The sequence below is a fragment of the Narcine bancroftii genome, chromosome 2, assembly GCF_036971445.1.
Source record: "Narcine bancroftii isolate sNarBan1 chromosome 2, sNarBan1.hap1, whole genome shotgun sequence".
NCBI classification, from domain to species: Eukaryota; Metazoa; Chordata; class Chondrichthyes; order Torpediniformes; family Narcinidae; genus Narcine; species Narcine bancroftii.
This window is the reverse complement of record NC_091470.1, coordinates 333,659,832-333,677,759: the sequence shown is the minus strand read 5'-3', so window position 1 is coordinate 333,677,759 and position 17,928 is coordinate 333,659,832. Positions and strand designations below refer to the sequence as shown.

At 42.8% G+C, this 17,928-nt stretch overlaps 1 protein-coding gene and 1 long non-coding RNA gene across 6 annotated transcripts in view; one reads left to right on the top strand and one right to left on the bottom strand.

The window, feature by feature from the left end:
- The window catches only part of LOC138755697 (uncharacterized), a 153,525-nt gene extending 135,851 nt beyond the window's left edge, over positions 1 to 17,674 (bottom strand). For 3 of the 4 annotated variants that reach the window (XR_011352470.1, XR_011352472.1, XR_011352473.1), the window contains exons 1-2: positions 7,677 to 8,790; positions 4,150 to 4,300 (exon numbers count right to left, since the gene is read on the bottom strand). This is a non-coding gene — a long non-coding RNA (uncharacterized lncRNA). Of the gene's footprint in view, positions 1 to 4,149; positions 4,301 to 7,676; positions 8,791 to 17,510 lie in introns of those variants that run through there. The other variant, XR_011352471.1, reaches the window with a different exon arrangement.
- A 73-nt stretch (positions 17,675 to 17,747) lies between these two features.
- The window catches only part of arf1 (ADP-ribosylation factor 1), a 29,160-nt gene continuing 28,979 nt past the window's right edge, over positions 17,748 to 17,928 (top strand). Inside the window, exon 1 of one of the 2 annotated variants that reach the window (XM_069922131.1) lies at positions 17,748 to 17,853. The gene's annotated coding sequence lies outside the window, so the exon portion shown is untranslated. Of the gene's footprint in view, positions 17,896 to 17,928 lie in introns of both variants that reach the window. The other variant, XM_069922130.1, reaches the window with a different exon arrangement.

Sequence of the window (17,928 nt, the reverse complement as noted above, 5' to 3'; positions counted from 1 at the left end):
ACACCTGTGACCTTGAAAAAGTTAAGCCACTGCTAACAGACAGAAATGGCAGGAAACCCAGCAAATATTATTATAAACAACCAGAAATAAGAAAGCTTGTGTCCATATTCACAGATTCAAGACAAAAGGACAACACAAGATACAAATTTGCTTACAGTTCCCAGGAACCAGAAGAAACCAGGAGAAGCCAGGTTGCAGTGTGAAGAACCCAAGATGGATAAGAAGAAGCCTTGTTGGGCTAAAGACCTCAAGCAAACAGCTCCTTTCAAAGAACTGTTTGGTTGTGAGTTGAGCCAGCAAGGTGGACCGACAACACTAGGCAGGAGGTTGGAGCCACCCACCAAGGAAGAAGCAGCTTCAACTACTAAGCAAGAAGACTCCAATAAGGCACTGCAGACCTCATTAAATGACTTAAAGGTTAGTGGAACTGGAACAGATGAATATACTTTGCAAAGTCCCACTGGTGCTGTATCAAGTGAAATGCAGAAGATAGAGAATCAATCAGCAGTATCTGGAAGTTCAGATGTGAATCCTGATGATAGTATTTCCAAGGTTATGAGCACAGGAAGATCTTTAAAATCTTCAAAGGCATCTAGAGCAAGTACAGCTTTGCGTGCTTCAAGCATATCAGCTATGCATGCTAAAGCATAAGCAGATTTGGCTACTTAACGTAGTGGGACCTTAAGCACTAGATGTTTTCAATACATTTGTTTTTGTTTTTGTCAATTCAAGTTCAACAAGGTTATTGAGATGTTTGATGAACACTGTTCACCAAAGAAAAATGAAATGTTTGAGAGGTACATGTTTAACTCACATACACAGCTGCAGGGAGAGAGCGTTGATACTTCTTTAACAGACTTTCTTTAATTGAAAATTAAATATCTTTAATTGAAAACAAGAACACACAATTTTGGGTCACTGCAAAATTCAATGATTCATGATCAAATTATGTTTGGGATTATTGATAAGAAAGTGAGAAATAGGTTGCTGTGAGATACAGCGCTTACCTTAGCTTGAGCTGTGAAGATACACTATGTAGCATGGGAAAAAGTTCAGTAATAGTGCAAAAACCAATCATTACCATAGTGTTGGGACATACTCGCAAACAAAAATTGAGATATAGGAAACAACAAAAAAATGGAGAGATATTCAATTGCAAATGATGTGGCACTCAACATTCACCAAAACAATGCCCAGTCTATGGAAAAGTCTGTATCTAGTGCAAAGGGCAGAATCATTATGCAAAGGAACATTTTTAACCATATAACAATTAACCATTTCCAAAGAGAAACAAAACAGGTGAAACTATACACACTATAGAAGAAATTACTCTCAGTGAGACACTTTGTGGGCATGGTAGTGCAGAAAGATTATAAACCAACAGACACTGAATAGCCAGTGAACAAAGATGAACAGGATAAGTGTCATTATAGACAAATGGAACAAATATTTATTTCAAGCTAGACACAGGGGCAAAGATCAACTTGATCTGTGAGCACGACATCAAGGCAATAAAGATAAAGTGATATATCCATGTAAAGCCTGCAATGGACAGAGAATCAACACAAAAGGTACATGTAAACTCAAGGTGAAAGTTAGAAATAAAGAGCACCATCTCAGTTCACAGTAGTCCCAGATGGACATGAATCATTGTTTGGTGACAAAGCATGTGAACATCTAAGCCTAGCAAAGAGGGTGTACATACCAGGGAAACCTGTTGTATTAGCTGATGCATTATCCAGGGCAACGATGCAGAGTGAAGCACACAATGAGAGTTCCACAGAGACAGATATGAATATCTATGTGATTCTGATCACTGAATCTCTTCCCATACCTGACATGAAATCCAAGAGGTTTTTTTACCTGAAACAGAAAAGGACACAGTTCTACAGGGCATCTATAATCTGATGGCCTAGAGGTGAATGTCAGCCATACTAGAACATCAGAACTGAGCTGAGTGTTGTCAATGGGCTTTTACTCAGGCAGAGCAGAATTGAAATTCCTCAATCACTGTGACAAGAAATGCTGAAAAAGGTGTATGAGGGGCAACTTCGAATAGAAAAATGCAAGAGGAGGGCCAGAACTACTGTTTATTGGTCAAGGATAAATGCTGACATTGACAAGATGGTTTCTAGCTGTGAGATCTGTCTGAAACATCACATACGGTAAACAAAGGAACCCATGATAATAACTGTCATACCAGCAGAACCATGGCAGAAAGTTGAGACTGATCTGTTCTACGTGGATGGAAATAATTACTTACTGGTTATTGATTATCTATCGAACCATCCAGAGATTATACTGCTTTCTAATATGTCTGCTGCTTGTGTGATCAAATATATTAAATCGATGTTTGCAAGGCATGGAATTCCCCAAATTGTCTACAGTGACAATGGACCAAGTTACAGATGCAAGGAATTCCAGAACTTTGCAGAAAAGTATGATTTTCGACATGTAACTTCAAGTCCTCTGCATCCACAGTCAAATAGTAAAACAGACAAAGAAGTTTACATAAACAGTTGCTCAAAAAAAAACCAGAAGAGAGTTGGTCAGATCCATATCTAACTCTATTGAGCTGCAGAGCATCACTACTTGAACATGACATGTCACCTGCTGAGCTTCTGATGGGATATAGACTATGCACAGCACTTTCCTACTCTGAAGACCCACATAAGAACAGAGATGTTGAAGATGTCAAATGGAAACCAAATTGTCTGCAATGAAGACAAAAAGCCAACTATGACAAGTCAGCAAGAAGTTTAGGGCCACTGGCACAGCATGACGCAGTGAAACTAAAAGATTCCGACACTTGGGACAAAATGAATGTATATCCAAGATTCTCCACTGTCAGAATAGAGGATGGTAAAATACTGAGGAGGAATCGAAAGAGCCTGGTGAAAATGCAAGAGAGGCTGCAGGAACCGACAAATGCTGAAGATCCAGCCTGCAAAGCAACAGAGGAAATCTCACCAGTGCTAGAGAGTAGTGGACCAGCAGAGCCAACACAAGCATCTACACATTTTATCAAAATACCTGACAGGCTGAATCTCTAAAAGAAAAGTAACGGCACACTTAAAAAGTTTGTGCTGCTGATGTTGTGTTTACATTTGTGTGGAACTGTAAATTGAAATGAATACTGTATTAGTGTGTCATGTTGTTAGATTAAACATCTCAAGGAAAGGGATGTAGCGATGGAGTGCTAGTGATCCTCCTGGCCACCCAAACTAGTCAGAGACTAGTTTGATGCAGCTCATTCGGATTCAAGATGGATGCCTCCTCATGGTCTTGTGAGTACTTTAGCTAATAAAGCATAGTTGTTTTAAAAGAACCCAAGTTTCTTTATTACAATAAAAGAAACATCACATCCTGGGCTAGCACAAGAAGAAAGCATCACACCAAAACCTTTACTTTCTAAGGAGTCTAAGAAGATGAGGCATGGTACCAAATATTCTGTTGAACCTCTACATGTGCACTGTGAAAATACACTAACTGGCTGCATTATGACCTGGTTTGAAAAGTTGAAAAGTCGAGTGTGCAGGAATGTACAGGAATGCAGAAGGCTGCAGAATATGGCAGACCTAGACAGGTCCATCACATGCACATTGAAAACATCTATGTGAGACATTGCCTCAAGGAAGCATGCTCTCTTTTCACTGCTATCTTCAGGCAGAAGGTACAGGAGCCTGCTCTAACACTTCTATGTTCAAGAACCTCCTGGACGACCTGAAGCATTGCACTAATCCAGGATCACCAAAGCTCTGTCCATATCATTGAAACAGCTCTTTTCTTTGCATAACTACAGCTGTGAATTGTAATAATGTATTTATTATCTTTATTTTTCTTGTGGAGTAACGTGTGCATTTATGTTTGTTACTATGTTTAACATACTGTACTGTGTAGCTGCAGCAAGCAAAAATGTCATTTCATCTCAATATTGTTGTTATCTATATTGCAATAAACTCTCATCACATATTCAGATTCAGACATAAAATATTTGCTCTAGTCAGCTGACAAAATAATGTCAAGGATACTAACTGTGGATAGGTTGCTTGGGAAAACTATGAATTCTTGGTAGGAATCTCATTAATAAAATTAATGATGATGTCACATATGAGGAACTCATCACAAACCATTAGGCAACAAACTCACCAAGTTATGACCAGGTAATGAAGAACATCATTCCTTTTGAGCTCCCCCTCCTTCCACAAACACTAATTCCACTGATTTCTCTTTGCAGTGCCTAGATGTTTTGTTCCTGAAGTTAGATTATGGGCCCAATCTTCATTCCATCTGGTGAAGACTGGAAAAAAAATATATTTTCTCTTACCCAACGTGATTGTTCCACATTTTCATTAACTATGCAATTATATTTTAACAGTGATTATGTAACAAGTAAAGACATATGTGTATAGAAATCTACCATTATGCTCTTTATGTCTGAAAAAAAGTCAATATAAAGCATTTTCCATTTTATGCAAAGATAATAGTGATTCCCAAATTTCACACATTAAATGTTTGACTCCTTGTATTTATATGAGCTTTCACATGTTTAGGAAATTCCAAAATGATCAGCAATCAATGTTTTCATGTAAGCAATTTGCCTTGAAGTTCAGTTAACAGAAACAGCAAACAAATGAAAAGCCCATTCATTTTTAATTTTGTTTGCATTGATTGAGATATATCTGTTGGTCAGGATATTGGGAGAACTCACCTAATTTTCTTTGGAAAACTGCAATGGAATTCTGTACCTTTTACTTGGAGAAGTAAACAAAGCTTCAGTTTAAGGATTTATTCAGATGAACAAAAGTTTGGTTTTATATGGTTTGATACACCTGCAAACAACATCGTGTGCAGTTCTGTTTGCCATGGGATAGAAAGGATGTGATTAAGCTAGAGAGAACGTGCAGAGAAGGGTGTTTGGCTTGAGTTATGAGGCTTTAGTGGTAACGAGACATTAGTCAGGCTGCAACAGAATGCCCTGGGGCAAAGAAAACTGAGGGGCAAACAAAGAGTTTTGTGAAATTATAGATAGGGTAGATAGTCATAGTCTTTTATCTATGGTAGTTGAGTCTAAAACTAGAGGATATAGATTTAGGGTGTGAAGCAAAAAAAATTGAACGAGACCTGAGGGACAAGTTTTTTTACTCAGAGGGTGAAGGGATTTTAGCTGCCAGAGAAGTTAAGACCCATTTTGATAAAGATAAAGGTACAAGGTTCCATTTTTGTCATGCAGTACTACATTTAGAATGTAATATAGTTGAAACCTACAGCACCTGCTGTTCCTGGTTAAATGGATAGCAAATTGTAAATAAGACATGGGCTAAATGCAGGCAAATGGGATTAGTTTAGATAGACCGAGTGATCTGCTTCCATGTTGCAAAATTTAATGAATGTACAAATCTAAAATAAAGTGAGAAATTTCTGAAAATATCTGCTAAAAGGCATTGCTTGGAGAACCTGCTTCAGTTTTGTGAGATAGTAGGGATTGATTTTCTGACATGCAATGATTACACAGATGAACAGGTAATTGCACTTAAAAATTGCACATGACTTGCCGAGTTGCACGAAATGTGCGTACCTTATTCTGTGGTCTCTATTATAGCTGGACCATCAAGCAACAGTCTTCAATGGGAAAGAATATTTTGAGGAATTGGGCCTATTTGGCACAGGTCTGGCTTTGCATGACAGTACCAAGATTGGGTTGGGCACAATATTTCTCTGAAGGAAAAAGGGGCATCGTTGAGTTGGAGATGAAGATCTAGTATAAATATCATCAGTATAGTTATTACCCATCATATATGGTCATAAAAGTCAAAAGCTTTGTCAGTGATGTCAAGGAAATTGGGACTCTTCACAAATCCAAGAATTCATGGGTTGTTTCATTAGCAGACTTCCCAATACTAATTTAGGTAAAGGGTGTACACCTTAACAAATCCTGGAGGATCTGGAGGTCTTCACACTTCCATTAACACCCACTCCTGCATTTGAGACCTACACAATTTCTTCATTGCAAATGTATGATCCAGCATGGCAACATCAGTTATGCACTACACCCTATAATGTCTACACTCCAAACAAACTGCATTTTGAAGTACATCGTATACATGAAGAAGCACAATACAATTTCCATTGCATACTGGACCTGCACAGAAGTTTTGACTTCATTTTTTTTAACAATTATTTTACTTGATTTAACAAATATACAAGCTGCGGGGTCATGAGAACCAGGTATTGGAACAGGGATTCGAGGTGCTGAAGGCAAGAAGGGCCTCAGGTGCTGAAGGCTTTCTAATCATACAGACACTGAGTGCCCATGGATTTGACTCTAGCACTTCCGCAGTCTCTGCAGCCACACAGGCTCCACTTCAAAGCATTGGCAAGCGAGCTCCAGATCCACATCTCTGGTGGAGCTGCCCATTGGATTCAACACTGGCTAAATGGAAGCAGTCAGAGAGTACAAGCGGAAGGATGTCATTCTGATTGAAAAAATGTTTAGTGCTTGTCAGTTCAGTGCTGGGTCCACTGATGTTTGCCATCTATATTAATAATTTGGATGACAAAAACATAATAAACAACAAAATTAACATTATGAGCAAATTTACAATTAACACCTACATCAGAGGTGTAGCAGATGGTGAAGAAGTTTAATACAGGATCTATTCAGTTGAGAAGGACAACCCGCGCTGGTCGCCCCAACGCTGATGTCCTGTGCCGGCTGCCCCTGCCCTGTTGTCAGGCACTTGCCAGCTGATCATCATTCCTTTAACAGCTGCTTTCAGGCGGCTGCTTTCAGGCTGCTGCATTCAGGTGCCTAAGGGGACTTCAGTTCTCCGGTGATTATCCTTCTCGGAGGAGGGTTGGAAAGTGCGCCTCGGAGGTGCCTCCTACTCTTTCAGGTGGCCTCCTGACAGCCGCATAGGGGTAGATATGTGGCTTTACATCGGGGTAATTTGGCCACCTGAAAGTGTGTACAGTAAATGGCAGGGGCCTGGAAAGACTTGAAGAGCAGAAAGACCTAGGGTTTCAAGTGCATAGTTCTCTGAAAGTGGTGACTCAAGTGGACACATTTTGAAGAGACTATTTGGCTTTCATTGTAAGGAGTAGTACTAAAGTTGGAACCTCATGATACAGCTGTATAGGGTTTTGGTGAGACCACCCTTGTGTGCAGATCTAGTCACCCAGCTATAAGAGGAACATCAATAGGTTGGAAGGGGTACAGAGGAGATTCATGGGGATATCACCAGAACTGAGGGGCTTGAGTTATAGGGAGAGGTTAAATAGACTGGGCCTTTATTTTATGGAGCACGGGAGGCTGAGGGTAACCTTATTGAGGTATATAAAATCATGAGTGAATAGTTCAGTATTTTTCCTCCCCAGGGTAAATATTTCTAGGGCATAGGTATAAAATGAGAGGAGAGAGAAGGGGTACATTGTACACTGAGAGGTTGGTCCATATCTGGAATGAGCTACTGGAGGATGCTACAAAAGCAAGTACAATTTTAAAATTAAAAAAAAATACTTGAATAGATAAATGGATATGAGAGTTTAGAAGGATATGGATTAAATGTAGTCAAATGGAACTATCCAGAATCCCTATTTTGTTGGCATGGACAAGTTGGGCCAGAGACCCTATTCAAAGCTGCATTATTGTATGACTCTATATGAATTCTACTTACCGTGACAGCATAGACACACAATAGTAAATGGAAGAACCCTAAAATATTGGTCAAATGTTCTGGTCTCAGAGGAAGCAGAAGAATAAAACCATGACCACCTTAAAAACAGAATGGAAATTGGGCATAAGCAGCAAAATATAATATAGAGAAAAAATTGATTGAAATTATGAGTTCTGCCATCACCAATGCATGCTCTATTATACCTCTTCACACCCTGTCCCCTTTAGGATTCCTTACTCAATTCCTCTGTCACCATCGCATCTGCTCCCAGGATGAGGACTTCCCTGACAGATCAATAGCAATGTCCTCCTTCTTCAAACAACATGACTATTCCTCTACTACAATCAACTTGGCCATGACCTGCATTTCTTCCATGACCAGCACATCTGCCCTGACCCCCTCCACCCCAACACACAATAAGGACAGGATTCCACTTGTCTTCACCTACCACCTCTCTAGCCTCTGCATCCAATATATCCTCCTCCATCATTTATGCCACCTACTACATGATCCCATCACTAGACACATATTCCACTCTCCGCCTTCCACAAGGACCATTCCCTCCATGACTCCCTTGTCCATTCCTCCCTCTCCACAAATCATACACTTGTCACCTACCCCTGTGACAACAGGAGATGGTCCACTCGTGCCCAGACGTTCTCCCTCACATTTCCGGGTCCCAAACAGCCCTTCCAAGTGAAGTAACATTTCACTTCTGAATCTGCAGGGGTCATCTACTGCATCTGGTGCTCCCACTGTGGTCTCTACATTGGAGAGACGGGGCACAGACTGGGACAATGTTGAGCACCTCGGCTCTGTCCACCACAATAGTGTGGTTCTTCCAGTGTCCATCCATTTCAATTCCTCATCCCATTCCCTTACTGACATATCTGTCCATGGTCCATGCACTGCCAGTCTGAGACCATCCTTTTTTTTTCTTTGGCTTGGCTTCGCGGATGAAGATTTATGGAGGGGGTAAAAGTCCACGTCAGCTGCAGGCTCGTTTGTGGCTGAGAAGTCCGATGCGGGACAGGCAGACACGGTTGCAGCGGCTGCAGGGGAAAAATGGTTGGTTGGGGTTGGGTGTTGGGTTTTTCCTCCTTTGCCTTTTGTCAGTGAGGTGGGCTCTGCGGTCTTCTTCAAAGGAGGTTGCTGCCCGCCAAACTGTGAGGCGCCAAGATGCACGGTTTGAGGCGTTATCAGCCCACTGGCGGTGGTCAATGTGGCAGGCACCAAGAGATTTCTTTAGGCAGTCCTTGTATCTTTTCTTTGGTGCACCTCTGTCACGGTGGCCAGTGGAGAGCTCGCCATATAATACGATCTTGGGAAGGCGATGGTCCTCCATTCTGGAGACGTGACCCATCCAGCGCAGCTGGATCTTCAGCAGCGTGGACTCGATGCTGTCGACCTCTGCCATCTCGAGTACTTCGACGTTAGGGATGTAAGCGCTCCAATGGATGTTGAGGATGGAGCGGAGACAACGCTGGTGGAAGCGTTCTAGGAGCCGTAGGTGGTGCCGGTAGAGGACCCAAACTACAGGGGAATCACGTTGCTCTCCATTGCAGGCAAAATCTTCGCTAGGATTCTACTAAATAGAATAATACCTAGTGTCGCCGAGAATATTCTCCCAGAATCACAGTGCGGCTTTCGCGCAAACAGAGGAACCACTGAGACCATCCATGAATTGGAGGAACAGCATCTCATCTTCTGAATGGGCATCCTCCAAAAAGATGGCATTAACATTGATTTTTCTGGCTTTTGCTAACCACCCCCCCCTTCTTCCCCTGATATCTTTTGCCAGCTGTCTGTCTCTCTCTCTCCCCTTTTCTCTCTCTCCCCTTTCACAGACCCAAAATCTTTTCTCACCTCTCCTTTTATCATACCCAATTAATACCTTTTGTTGGTCTGGAATCCTCCCCCAGCAAGGTTTGTCTTTATTCTGAGCCTTCCTGTTCTCTTTCTTCCTTATTCTTTGCTTATTCCTTGAGAAAGTGCTCAGGCCTGAAACGTTGGTAATATACCTTTACCTCCTCTGTACACTGCATGACTGGTTGAGTTTCTCCAGCATTTCTGTGTGTGTTTTACTAAAATCACAGCATCTTCAGATTTTAGTGTTTTTCACTCCTGATACGTGCTTAACTGCTTGGAAAGTGAGAAGTCCTGAGGCTCCCTCTGCTGTATGGCTTTACATGAGGGCAATTGGAAATTATAAGGCCTTCCAGCACCACCTGGTGGCTTTACTCAATGAAGGTACACATGGTGGAGGGGGAAATAAGGATTTGGTGGTGCCCCGAATATTGCAAAAGAATTCCAAAATTAATCAATATTTTCATATTGTAACCTTTAAAAAAAGGCTACGAACATTATCCACTGTAGCGCACATCAGAAATAGCCTGTCTCACCTCTTCTCTTCAACTCTTTACTTGAGAATACTGCATTGTCCTTTACAGCAGAGTGCAATTAATGGAGAAAATACTGTCACAGCAGGAACCTCCAGACCTCAATCAATGAGGATTGGTAAGAACATCTACTCTACTCCACAATCTCTATCAGTACCTAGCGGGGCAGGGGGCTGTGTATTTAGCTCCCTGTATACTTAGTCCCTGCTTTACACCATGACTGTGTGGCTCGGTATAACAACACTATCTACAAATTTTCTGACAATACCATGGTATTGGGTTGTATTAAAAAGGGGTGATGAGTCAGCAAACAGGAGGGAGATTAAAAACTTAGCTGAATGGTGCACTAACAATAACTTTGTACTCTAGGATCCACACCATCCAGGACATGCTCTGTTCTCATTGCTACCACCAGGAAAGAGGTATACATGCACAAGACTCATGCCACTGGGTTCTGGAATGGATGCTACCCCTCCATCACCAGACTTCAAAACCACAAACTCATTCAGAGACTCATATAAGGATTCTTGCTTTGCACATTATTTATCACTGAATATTTATTTGTTCTGTATTGCACATTTTATTTACATTTCTTTGTTTGCATTCCACTCTTTTATATCTTTTCTTGAGTACAGGTTTTTTGCACTTCCATAAGAAATTCTGCATGGCCCACAGAAAAAATGATCTTAGGGTGGTATGTGACGTCATGTCCGTACCTTGACAATAAATCTGAACTTTGATTTACAAAATGTACCTACAGGAATCAGGATGCAGCATTCTTTCCTGTGAACCCAAGTTTAAAGTTAAGAATTGAAGGGATGGAATGGGGTTAATATTCGAATGTACAAATGAGAATCCTTCAATCAATGTGTTAGTGGACTGTGACACAATAAGGGTTCTTTCTTTGGCTTGGCTTCGCGGACGAAGATTTATGGAGGGGGTAAAAGTCCACGTCAGCTGCAGGCTCGTTTGTGGCTGACAAGTCCGATGCGGGACAGGCAATAAGGGTATATGACAGAGAAATGATAAAGCTTTCCAGCACCACCTGGTGGCTTATTCAATGAAGATACACATGGTGGAGGGTGAAGATTGCAAAAGAATTCCCAAATTAATCAAGATTTTCATGAAGTCAGATAGTGCTGCAGAAGGAACAGATAGAATCAGTTCATATTCATTTTGGGCAGAGCACAGAAATGGGCCAGGTAACACAATGGATCTCTTTACACTCCTTTGTTTGCAGAATTCTTGTGAACTCCCACGATACTATTTTGGAATCAAGGAACAGAAATATATTGCCAACTATGACTCTTAAATAAGTTTTACCATTTGCTGAAGTGAATTTTGAAGGCAGTACACACTGCTTCCAAGGTTCACCAGTGATGAAGACAGGGAATGCTTTCGGTAGTGGACTAGGTGCCAATACAAGTAGGTTGCTTCATAATGCAAACTATTCAGGATGATGATTTATGCTAGAAATACACTATCCAGACAGATATTGTGCAATGATGAACTTTATACATGTTGGATAAGATCCAGATAGTCAAGTAGCAGTGGGTATGATTATCAAGTCAACAGTTCAAAGTTCGTATTTATTATCAGAGTATATACATGTTACATACAACCCTGAGATTCCTTTTCCTGGCAGCATTTCAACTTAATCAGTAACTGTAAACTCTACTCATGAAAAAGATATGTATACAAAGGAAAGAAACTGATTGTGCAATACATGAAAAAAATAAATATTCAATAATAAATAATGTACAAAGTAAAAGTCCTTAAACAAGTCTGTTGTTGAGGAGTCTGATGGTGGACAGGTAGCAATTGTTACTGAACTTGGTGGTATGAGTCTTGTAGCACCTATACCTCTTTCCTAATGGCAGGAGTGTGGACAAGAGCAGGTCCTGATGTCTTGGGTAGTGTGGATCCTCGATGATTTCTGCTACTCTCCGATGGCATTGTTCCAGGTAGAATTTCTTGATAGTAGGGAGAGTTTTACCTATGATATACAGGGCCCTGTCCTTATCTTTGGCAGGGGTTTCTGTTCAGAGGTATTGGTGCTCACATACCAGGCTATGATGCAACCCGTCAGCACACTTTCCGAGTGCCAAGGTTTCCGATGTCATACCACAGCTATGATTGGGCAGTTGTAAGTAGAAAATACTTATGATGTCATGATTTAGTGATTTCCTCTAGTTTAAAGATGTAATCAGCCATACATGTGAAGTATTCTGAGCTACTGGTACACTGGATACCAGTTTCTCTCATTATCTCCTTGACTTTACTTCTGTTGTCTAAACCTAAAGTCCATCATCCTATTAACCTTTTAAATTAGTTTAATTATTTTCAATATCAGTACAGGAAAGCCAGGCAACATACCAAGTGAGCAGTTTTGGCAGATTTTTTGCCCGAGGCTGGAAGGGTTAAGATAATAACAGTAATAGTGCAATTGTAATAAAAATAAATTCAAGGAAAATTCTAAAATTAGAAGAGTTGCCTCTTAACTCACAAGGCACTCAATGATAAACTAATGATAATCTTGGCTTGATTGGTATTATATAGTTGTATACCAAAACGAGAGTTAAATATTTCAAAGTTCTTGGCATTTAGAAAGGAAGGCACATTGACCAGCATGGACAAGGCATGTAGGCCTGTTTTTTGTGCTGTAGCACTTTAAGACTCATGTGAAACAGAAAAGAAAGGTGGAGAATATCTCAGATAATAGAGGATGACATAATTCATCAATGAGGAATGAACTTGCTCCTTTGGAACAGGAAGTAGAAACAATATGTTGGCGATAAGACATAGGGTGCGGCAAATGATACAGTTTACATGCCCTCAAACAACTGGAGAGGGAATCTTTAGGAGAGAAAAATCTACAATCATGTGTACATTAATTTTCAGATAGAGTGAGAAAATAAAATTGGTTTTATTTGTGGCAGTTTTCTCCAATTGTCTGGAATCTACGAAGGAACAGACTCTCACAGAATTTAACTTGCGTAATGAATGAAGTTAATTAGTAATCTTACAGTAAGGGATCCTTTGGGGAGGTGATCCCAGCATGTAATTTAAAAAAGGCATGGTTCAGTCAGCAGCTAGATATTAGTGTCACAAGAAAGGTTATCTTTTTGTGAGTAATTTAGGTAGTTAGGTATATTATATTAAAAAGAAATGACTTTTAATACTTCAAAGAGTAGAAAATCATAGGATTGGGTGATTGGAGCAAATACGCAAAAAAAAATGCATACGAGTTTCCGAAACTTAACTGGCAGAAAGAATAACTGGTCAGTTTAAATTCAAGTAATTAAATCTGAAATTTAGAAAGCTAATTCCTCATGGTACTATAGAACATTGTCATTACACTATTTGGTTTGCTCATGTCTTTTAATAAAGGAAATCTAGCATTCTTCCTTGGTCTGGTTTATGTGATTCGAAATGTACCAAGAGGGTTTACTCATATCTAGCTGTTCAAATCTGGGACAATATAAAGATGGACAATATGTGGAATTCCCAAGGGTGTCCAGATCCCATGAACAAATAATTAAAAAAAAAAAAATATATATATATATATATGTGTGAAATGCTGGAAAAATTCAGCAGGTCTCTCAGCATCTATGGAGAGTTCATGTTTCAGATTAGAGAGTGGTACTAAATTTATTTGTCTTTCCATAAATGCTGCCTGATGTAATGATAGCTTCCATAATTTTCTGTTTTATTTCAGGGTTCCAGCATCAACAATTTTTTTCAGATTGTATTTGGCTTTGGTACATGTCATTTAGATAGCTTGCATAGTTTTGGTTCTGTTTCTAAACAAGAATTTATTTGCCTAGAAGTCAATGCAGTAGAAATTCATCAGATTAATTTCAGATTTATTGTCAGAGTATATACATCACATACAACCTTGAGATTATAGGCCAATTTTATCATCTTATAATCATAGATTGAAGAAACTTTGCCTTTAAATTGAAATTTAAAGGAAGGTATCTAAGATGAATTGGTAGAGTGCAGAAATAAGAAACAAACTTTCAGTATGAAGCATCAGTCATGTAGTATTTAACATTTTTACTCTTAAGGGTTATACATCTTTAGTATTTATGGATTTGTGTACACTCAAGGGTGCAAACAGTAGGATTTTGTACATTAAACAAATGGGAGGATATGGAGATTGGGTAGGAAAATTGATACCTAATGTGATCAGCCATTGGGCTGTTCAAGCTTTATTTGTCATGTACTTACTCAATATATACTGTTCTACACTAAGGGTATGGAATTTGAGTCAGATGATAAAGTTAAACAGAAAAGCAAGTTTGTCCATCTTCTGGGGGATCATAATGACATGGCGAGGAGCCCTGATGTCTCATAAGTCCCATAACTCAGGTTAAATCCCAATCCCCCTGCATATTGTCTGCATGTTCTCCTTATGACATTGTGAGTTTTTATTTTCAGGTGTTTCAGCTGCTTCCCATATCCTAAGGATGTGCAGATTGATAGACTAATTGCCCACTTTAAATTGCTCCTAATGTGTAGAACCTAAGTAGTGGTGAAGGAATGTAGAGAAATGGGTACTGTGTTTTTCCATCAGTGCAGCACACAAATATGATGGAGAGAATGGGAGACCCTGTCTGACTCCACACTTGAGGGGAAACTATCTCTTTCCTATCTATTGATGTGGACTGCACAAAGATATCCGTGTAGAGCAGTTTCACCCAATTTTAGATTCTAAAGCCCATTTTGGAGAGCACATCCATCAGGCACATGTACATTGTCTGATCAAAACCCTTCTCATGGTCTAAGCTGACCAGGCAGGTGTCCTGAACATAGGCGATAGTAACTCTGAGCAGTGCAAGGGTATCAGATATTCCCTGCCCAGAAAGGTGCAATTTTGGTCTGGTTGGATCACCTGCCCCAAAGCAGACTTGACTTGGTTGGTGATACTATGGACAGGATTTTGTAGTCAACATTTAACAATGATATGGGTCTCCAAATCCTGATATCCTTCTCCAACTCTCCCTTCTGCTTGAAAATGAGGGTGATGATGCCCTTCATGGAGTCAGACATGCTGCCTGCCAGGAGAAAGTGTTGCATACTTCCAGGAGGTACAGGCCACTCAGTCCTACAGAGCCGTGTACAATTCAGCTGGTAAGCTATCACTTCCAGATTTACTCAATCCAAAGGAACAGAGAGTCGGTTAGCTTCCCCAAGGTAATTGGCTGGTCCAGACTCTCTCGCGTGCTATCCTCTAACATCTCCATGATATTGAACATCAAGTTCTGAAAAAGCTATTCTGTCTGTAGCCTTAATGAGTATACAATAAATCTGAAAGCTGAAAAGGAGCTGCTGATCCTTTGTATGTCTGTCTGTGAAGATGTGACTGAGCTGTTCGCTTCCTGACGTCTTTGGATCACAGAGCTCCCTCTGTGAACCTTTTGGAAGAAGAAACATGAGTACATCTTATCTTGCCCCACTGTGTAGGCTCAGGATTCGAATATGTCCTTGGAGGATTCTGAGGTGAATAGTGCAGCTTGTAAGCTTCACTTCTCTCAATCCCACCATCTCAACTGCAGGAAGTTGTTGCAAGTCAGTCTGAAGTTGACTCAGTTCCATCTGCCTCTGTCTTCCTCTCCGAACACCCTTGAGGATAAAGAACCTCTTGATGTTTTCCTTGGTCACTTCCCACCAGTTGACTGGGGAGTCAAAGAAGGTTCTACAACCAGCATACTCCTTTAGTTCCTCCACATTCTCTGGGGTGAGCAACTTCAGGTTCAGTTTCCATGTTCCCCTGACTTTTGATCCTCCATAAGTGACAGTAGGCGCGAAGGAGGCAGTCATCAGAGAACACCAGGGTGACGTTGGTGCTTCTGGCCACTATGGCCTTCAACAGAAAGACACTGCCTATCAGAGAGTGGATTGAACTGTCCCATCTTGATCAAGTGGGCTGCAGCTGCGCTCCACTTGCAAGATTGTTGAAAGTGTCACACCACTGTGCATCCTTTAGCGTCTCCATCAATAATCTGGAGGAGCTATCCAGTCTACTGTTGGCATTACCAAATTGACCAGTAGTATCCTTGATACAGATGAAGTCACCTGCTCGAGTGACAGGCCTGGATGTTGCCAGCAATAGTGGGAGCTGTTGGAAGACGCGGGGCGCACACAATGATCAGCCGGAGCAAGATGTTGTGGTACTTTTGACCCACCATGAGGAGACACCCCTCAACCACCTGTTTAACCTTGATGATTATAAAGTTGCCTCCTCACAGCTAGATAACCAGATCAGAGGCGCAGGGCTGGCGCCAAGGATGGGGGGCATTCGTGGGCATTGCCCCCCAAATGAGGTATTGTGACCCCTCCCCCCACCTGCTCGCAGCCATTGCCCCCTCAAAAAGAGGTGTCGAGATCCCCACCCGCAGAACCAGTGTCGCTCGCGTCCATGGGTTTGTCTGTTACATCGGAGGGAGGGGGAAGTGTGACAGTGAAGGCAAGATCCACGGTAGGCAGGTAGGTGGACTCCACCGCGAGCAAGCTTTCGACCATCAGATTGTGCCCCCTCAGGTTACCCAAATGCCCCTTCCCCCATTAGACTTGTTCTGACACCCCACCATCCAGATGCATGACAATCATTCCACCTTCCCCCTCCCCCATCCCTTCCCCCTCCTCCCCTGCCCCTCCCTCCCTCCCTCCTCCCTCCCCCCTCCTCCTGCTGCTCCCTCCCGCTCCCCCCCTCCTCCTGCTCCCTCCCCTTCCCCCTCTTCTCCCCCCTCCTCCTGCTCCCTCCCACTCCCTCCCCCTCCTCCTGCTCCCTCCCACTCCCTCCCCCTCCTCCTTCCCACTCCCTCCCCCCTCCTCCCGCTCCCTCCCCCCTCCTCCCGCACCCTCCCCCCTCCTCCTGCTCCCTCCCCCCTCCTCCTGCTCCCTCCCACTCCCTCCCCCTGCTCCCTCCCTCTCCCCTTCCCCTCTCTTCCCCCCGCTTCTCCCTCCCCCTTCCCCTCGCTTCTCCCTCCCCCTTCCCCTCGCTTCTCCCTCCCCCTTCCCCTCGCTTCTCCCTCCCCCTTCCCCTCGCTTCTCCCTCCCCCTTCCCCTCGCTTCTCCCTCCCCCTTCCCCTCGCTTCTCCCTCCCCCTTCCCCTCGCTTCTCCCTCCCCCTTCCCCTCGCTTCTCCCCCCCTTCCCCTCGCTTCTCCCCCCCTTCCCCTCGCTTCTCCCCCCCCTTCCCCTCGCTTCTCCCCCCCCCCTTCCCCTCGCTTCTCCCCCCCCTTCCCCTCGCTTCTCCCCCCCCCTTCCCCTCGCTTCTCCCCCCCCCCTTCCCCTCGCTTCTCCCCCCCCCCCTTCCCCTCGCTTCTCCCCCCCCTTCCCCTCGCTTCTCCCCCCCTTCCCCTCGCTTCTCCCCCCCTTCCCCTCGCTTCTCCCCCCCTTCCCCTCGCTTCTCCCCCCCTCCCCTCCGACCAGGTCCGGCAGGGCCCTTAACACAGCACGTGGTGCATGGGGTGGCTGTTCCCCTCGCCATCGTCGCAATCCCTTTCCGACTTCCTCCACCCGGCAGCCGACGAACGAAGATCACCGTGGAAGCTGAGGAGACGGAGCGACATTCTTTGAATGTCATTGGCCGTCCTTGGGTTACTCGGGTAACCAACCCCCCCCCCCCCCCGATAGGACGCGCTCGCTGTGACGTCATCCCGTCCCAACGCCCCCCCCTCCCCCCCCCTTCCACTTTCTCCTTGACGTGGCGCAGGAGAGGGAAGAGAAGGAGCTTTGCCCCCGTTAATTATTTTTTTTGTTGTAAACGGAGGTGAGGATTTTTTTTAAGCGGCTCTTGCGTTTCGTGTTTCAGGTAAGAAGCGGGAAAGGAAAATGGGGGGGCGGG